The sequence below is a fragment of the Phascolarctos cinereus genome, unplaced genomic scaffold (genome assembly GCF_003287225.1).
Source record: "Phascolarctos cinereus isolate Bilbo 61053 unplaced genomic scaffold, phaCin_HiC Scaffold_4;HRSCAF=312, whole genome shotgun sequence".
Lineage (NCBI taxonomy): Eukaryota > Metazoa > Chordata > Mammalia > Diprotodontia > Phascolarctidae > Phascolarctos > Phascolarctos cinereus.
Genome location: NW_027555847.1, coordinates 586,774,628 through 586,781,236, shown reverse-complemented (window position 1 = coordinate 586,781,236; position 6,609 = coordinate 586,774,628).

The window sequence follows — 6,609 nt, the reverse complement described above, 5'->3', positions numbered from 1 at the left end:
TAACATACACAACTAATTTAAGTTAGAATGTATGCATGGAAGGAATCAAGGTATGAGAGTTGGAAAAGAGTTGTATAGGGTCGGCTAGGTGGCGTGGTGGATAGAACTCCAGCCTTGGAAGTAGGAGGACCCGAGTTCAACTATGGCCTTGGAGACTTGCCACTTACTGTACTTTACACTTGAGACTTGTGTGACCCTGGGCAAGTCACTTAACTCCTATTGCCTCACCAAAAAGGAAAAAAAGTTGTTTGTAGGTATATAATCACTTCTACTTGGGGAATCGAGGAAAGTTCTGAGAAGGCTACACCTCAACTGAAGTCTGAAGAAAAGAGAGATGCAGTTCCTTCTAGGTAAAGGAAGTAGTGTGCACAGCGATATGGATAGGGCAGAATGGGAAGGGGAGTGGCTAATTAGTAGTCCAGTTTGGCTGGCATATAGAATATTTGAAGTAGCATGAAATAAGGCTTGGATGGCAGAGAAGGCAGATTGTCGAAGGTCTTGATACCAGAGGTATCAAAACTGAGCCATATTAATACAACATAGATAATGTTAATTGATGGTTTCCTAAGTCTGTAGGCAGCCCACAGGGATCATTTCTATTTTGAGTGCTATCACTGTACAATGGAGATAGCTCTCAAGTTTCTGATGCTAATATTTCTACAAGAATAGAATGGAATGGAAAAGCATTTATTAAGCACATCCTATACACCTAACATTTCTAAGCACTAAGGATACTAATAGATCAGGATAGTTCCTCAGGGAGCTCACATTCTAATTAAGGAGTCAAAATATATAGGAAGGTTTAGCTTCAGGGCAAATGGAAAGGCCCAGGGGACTTTGAGGGATAATAGCAGTGGAGTGGGGCTTTGGGCTAACTAAAGGAGGGGAAAGGATGGGGTAGGGTCTGAGAAGACTCCATGTAAAATGGTTGAGTAAAATGGGTCTAGTGTACAATTTCAATAGTATTTTTAAATTGGTGAAATTTTTATGTCAATCAGCAGAAGTCAGTACTCACTATTCCTAATCGATCCAAACTAACTGCTTTCCTCTCACCCCGAACAATTCCCCACTCCACAATTTAGGATAGATGGCCTTATCTTCACGGAGAAGACTGAGGTTATCCAGCATGAACTCCTTTCAGCTCTTCCAAAACCAAGCCCTGCTTAGCCTACTTGTTTGCTCTGCCTTCTACCTGTTCTCTGGATTCTCTAGACCTCTTCTGTCATGGCTCTTAAATCTCTTTCCATTGATTAGCTCTTGTCTACCTTCAGACATGCTCAGGGGTCCCAATCCTAAAAATCAAAACAATAATGAGAAAAAAAATTTCCCTTGGTTTTATTTTTTCCCTCCCATTTGTCACTAAAATTTTTGAAAAAATTGTCTATGCCTACTGCCTCTCTCCTTCCACTCTTAGCCACCCACCCTTGCAATTGGGCTTTTCTCCATTAAAAAATCTCAACCTGCTCTCTTAAATATCACCAATGTGCTCATGATTGTTAAATCCAATGGCCTCTTTTCAGTTCTCTTCCTTCACCTCTGGACATTTTTATACTTTTTACCATCCCTTAATAATACTAATACTAATTTATATAACACTTTTAAGTTTTCAAAAGCACTTTCATCCCAAACAACCTTAAAAGGTAGTGTACCCATTTTGCAGCTGAGGAAACTTAGTTTTAAGGAGGTTAAGTGACTTGCCTACGGTCATGGTGTCCCATGGTTGCAGAAACATCACATTTGCCTGCTTCTCCTTCTGTCTTTAACTGCCCCTTATGTCTCTGCCTCTTCCTGACCCCTTAAATCCAGTGTTTCTCAAGGGCCTGTCCTTAATCTTCTCTTCTTATATATTTTCCCTTGGTAATCTGATTCATTCATGGATTGCACTACCACCTGCAAGTAATAATAGCTGATCCTTTAACACCACACTAAAGTTATAAAAAACTTTTAAAAAATGTTTCATTCACCAAGAGAACGTTGTACACAATGACAGCCACGTTGTATGATGACTAATAATGATAAACTTAACCCTTCCCAGCAATACAAGGATCTAAGACATCTCCAGAGGCCTTGTGATGGCAAATGCTATCCATATCCAAAGAAAGAACTGTGAAAGTTGAATTGCTATTTTTTTTCTCTTCTATTGAGTTTTGTTTCCTCTTTCTGATGGTTCCTCCTATTGGTTTTAATTTTTACTTACAACACCACTAATGTGAAAATATGTTTAATAGGAATGTATAGCCTATATCAGATTGTGCACAGTCTTGGGGAGGGTGGTGGGGAGGAAGGGGGAGAAAAATTTTAAACTCAAAAGCATATGGAAGTGATTATTGATAAATCAAAATAAATTAATAAAATTTTTAAAAAATAAAATAAATTTTAAAAAAAAGAAAAATGTTTCATTCAACAGTATAAAAATAAAGTAACACACTAAATGCATAAACTGGTAGTTGAATAAAATCCACAACCTATAATGATAAATCCTTCTAGTATCACTCAGGTTTTCTCATTTGTTAGCTCAGGGTTTTTATTTTATATTTTTTCAACTAGCAAAAAACTATTTCCTTTCAGTCTTACCTCCCCTCCCTGCCTGGAGACCTTTAAGAAAAACAAACAAACAAAAAAAAATCCTGGTAAAAAACATGCATAGTCAAGCTTAGCAAATTCCTATAATGGTCATGCATGTCCAAATATCACATACACCATCTCATACCATCTCATTTGATAATGATGGTCTAGGTTCCAGTGACTCCCACTTCTTTATCTCTAGGCTTGGCTGCTCATCTGAGCTCCAGACCCACTTTTTTAGTTGCCTTCTGGGTATTTTTTCTTGGCTAGTCCCAAACTAAGCTTATTACCCTTCCCGTATATTTGATCCTTTTGTCTGCATTACTACTCACGTCTTCTTGCAGGTTTGTAGCCTTAGGATTATCTTGGACTCTTTCCTTTACCTCGTATAGCCAATCAGTCATCACATCCTATTGATTCCATCTCCACAATATGTCTTGTATCTATTCCCTCTTTTTTATTACCAGTATCACCACTTTAATACAGGCAGGCCCTTATTACCACCAGTTTGAACACCTACAATAGTGTCCTAATGGGTCTTCCTGCCCTTTCCAATATATCTTTTACACCACAGCCAGAATAATACTCCTCTTACATACATCTAGCCACATTACATCTTGGCTAAAATTTTTTTAAAACACAGTGGATCTCTGTTGTCCTGAGGGTAAATTTCAAATTATTCTTCCTGCCATTCAGGGCTCTGCTTCTACTTTAACGTTCAATTTTATCTTATACATCTCCTCTATGCATCCTCTACACTAGTTAAACTAAATTGTTTGAGATCCCAAAAATATGTCACGTGCCTTCCTAACTCTATGCTGTTTCTCACATTGCCCAGGTGCCTGGAATGCTCTCTAGTCCTTCTCTGCCAATTAAATTCCTACCCATCATTTAAAGCCTAATTCCAATGCTGTTTCCTCTAGGAAGTCTTGCTGGAGCATCCTGGCCGGTTGTAACCTTTTCCCTCAGATCTCATACATGTAGCATTTTATTTTGTAACTCTATGATGTGCTTCTGTAACATTATTTAACTACCTATGGCAATCTTTTCCTATAGACTATAAACTTAGGGCAAGGGCTGTCTCATTTAAATTTTGTAAATCTTTCACTGCCTAGCACAGTGAAGCAGCCTACCGGGAAGCTCTAAATAATGTAATACCATGAGAGCTGTTTCACAAATGCTTTTATTGAAATACATATTGAAATAGATAAACTGGAGCATATAACATATAAATCAAGTGTCTGTGAATTGTGATTAATAATATAAAATAATAGCTTAAAAAAAGTCAAAGTGCAAATATTCCTATACCAGAGTGTGATTAGTTACTTTATCAATATTCACTGTTCACTCTACCAAGTGCAGATGGTTGTACTTTGTAATATGTGTGATAAAAAATAATAACCAGTTGTCTCTTCCCTTAAGAAAATTATATTCTAGTTAGGAGATAGAATACGGATATATTAAATTAACAACCATTTACATAATACCACATTATATGCAAAAATGTGGATGTGTTATAATAGAAAGCTAACAAGATCACCAGAGTAAAGAGATGAGTAGTAGTCATCTAGTCTTTTATTCTGTCTTTTGGTATACATTGTCACTAAGTCCACACAGAAATAGTGCTATCTAGACAAAATATGATTTTTTGCTTTGTAAAACAATTTATTTTTAAGATTCTTCTCAATAGCAACATTCCCCCAAAGTGCAAATGTGGTTCAATTTTCCAAAATGCAACTTATAAATAACTACAAGAATAATTATTAATATATTTACAAGGCCCACAATAAAGGGCTATATAATGGTGCCATTCTCTATTGGTCATACCAACATCTCTGACTACTGTCTTTGTTTCCAGGAACTACTTTTTAAAAGGCTCATCAACAAACTGGAGAAGAGTGAGTGATCTAGATGGCAAGGGTCTCTAGAAACAATATCTCATGAGGAATGGTTAAAGGAAGTTTTGTTTACTCAATAAACATTAAGCACCTACTATGTACCAGACTTGTGCTAAGCATTGAAGATGCAAAGAAAGGCAAAAGCCAGTCTCTGCTCTCAAGGAGTTCACAGTCTAATTGGAGAGACAAAATATGCAAATATCTATGTACCAATGAGCTACATACAGGATGAATTAGAGATAACAGAGGAAAAGAACTAACATTAAGCAATGTAGGGAAAGACTTCCCATAGAAAGTGAGAGTTAGTATGGACTTGAAGGAAGTTAGGGAAACAGGAGACAGAAATGAGGATGGCGGAGAATTCCAGGCAAGGGGAAGAGTAAGTAAAAATGCCCAGAGTCTGTAGATGGAGTGTCTTTTGTAAGAAATAGAAAAGAGGCCAGGGTCACTGGATTGAAGAGTATGTGAGGGAGAATAAAGTGTAAGAGGTCTGGAAGGGGAAGGTGGGGGGCAGGTTGTGAAGAGTTTTGAATGCCAAACAGAGGATTTTATATTTGATCTTGAAAATCATAGGGAGTCACTGGAGTTTATTGAGGGGGGTGGGAAATTAGGCTGGTCAGACAGACCTGCACTTTAGGAAGATCCCTTGGTAGCCTGAGTGTAGGATAGGAAGAGACTTGTGGCACATAGGTCAACCTGAAGGCTACTGCAATAGGAAGCTGGAGATGAAAGACTGAAGGTCAGCAGAGAGGTAAGGGCTAGATAAGTAGATTTGAATCTATGGGAGTTTATGAGATTACCAAGTGAAAAAGTATAGAGGGAGAAGAAAAGAAGGCCCAGGACAGAGCCTTGCAGACATAAGTTGGATGAGGATCTGGCAAAGGAAACAGAAAGAGCAGTCAAATAGGTAGAAGAACCAGGAGAGAGTAGTGTCCCAAAAACCCAGGGAGAAGAAATTATCAAGAGGGTAATCCATGTATAATCTATGTCAAATCATCTGCATTCTCAATGGGTGGGGAAGGGGAGAGAGGGAGAGAATTTGGAACTCAAAATTTGAAAAAAGAATGTTAAAATTGCTTTTACATGAAATCGGGAAAAAATAAAATATTAATTTTTTTTAAAAAGGTGATCAACAGTGTCAAAAGCTACAGAGAGGTCAAAAAAAGATAAGGAATGAGAAAAAGCCACTAGATTTGGCACCGGAGATAGCAAAGTTCGGGCTGATGATGAAGTCATAAGCTAAACTATAAAGAGTTAGAAAATGAAAGGAAAGGAAATGGAGTCACATATTGTTGATGGCCTTCTTTGAAGGAGTTTAATCCAAAAAAGGCTGGAGAGATATGGGAGGATAGATGGATCAAGTGAAGATTTTTTTGAGCATGGGGGAGCCAAGTGTATTTGTAGGCAGTAGGGAAGGAGACAGCAAACAAGGGCAGAGTGAAGATAATTGAGAGAATGAGGATGACAGCAATCTGCTGAGAAGATAGGATACAATGGGATCACTCAATTTTTTTTTTCAGTGAAATATAAGGAAAGTTTCTCAACTGAGAAGGTGGGGAGAACTATGAGGTTTGAGGAGAGATGAAAATGTACAGAAAAGCCACTCTGGTAAGTGGGATAATGAAGAGAGGTATAAAAAGATTGCCTTGCAGTAGTTAGGGCCCAGTTAAAATTATATAACTAAGATTATATAATTTGGAGTAGATCTAGTCATCTTAGTTTCAAGATTTTCTCCAACTTTGTTCAACAGCACATGCATAGAAGCGAAGGAGTGCATGGTAGAAGTAAACCAGGACTAAAGCTTGTCATGGCAAGATTGACAATAAGAGGGCAAGGGATTCAAAAAAGGATGGCATCATAGAGTTGAAGTGGTTTATTAAGTGGTCAAGATGGAGAGTGTGGCCATGCAGGGGTCATGGCCTGGGAGAAAACAAAGGGTTCAAGTGATCGAAGGTCACTGTGAGGACAAAAATCAGGGTTTGGGATTGCTAGACAGAGGCAGAAGTATAATGACAACCAACTGATGAGATAAGGAAATTTCAGAGTTCATAAATGTGGAAGTTGAGTATCTGCTAGTGATGAAAACATCAAGAGTATGACCATCTCTGTGTAGTTGAGGTGGGGATAGATGGGAATGAGGAACTGG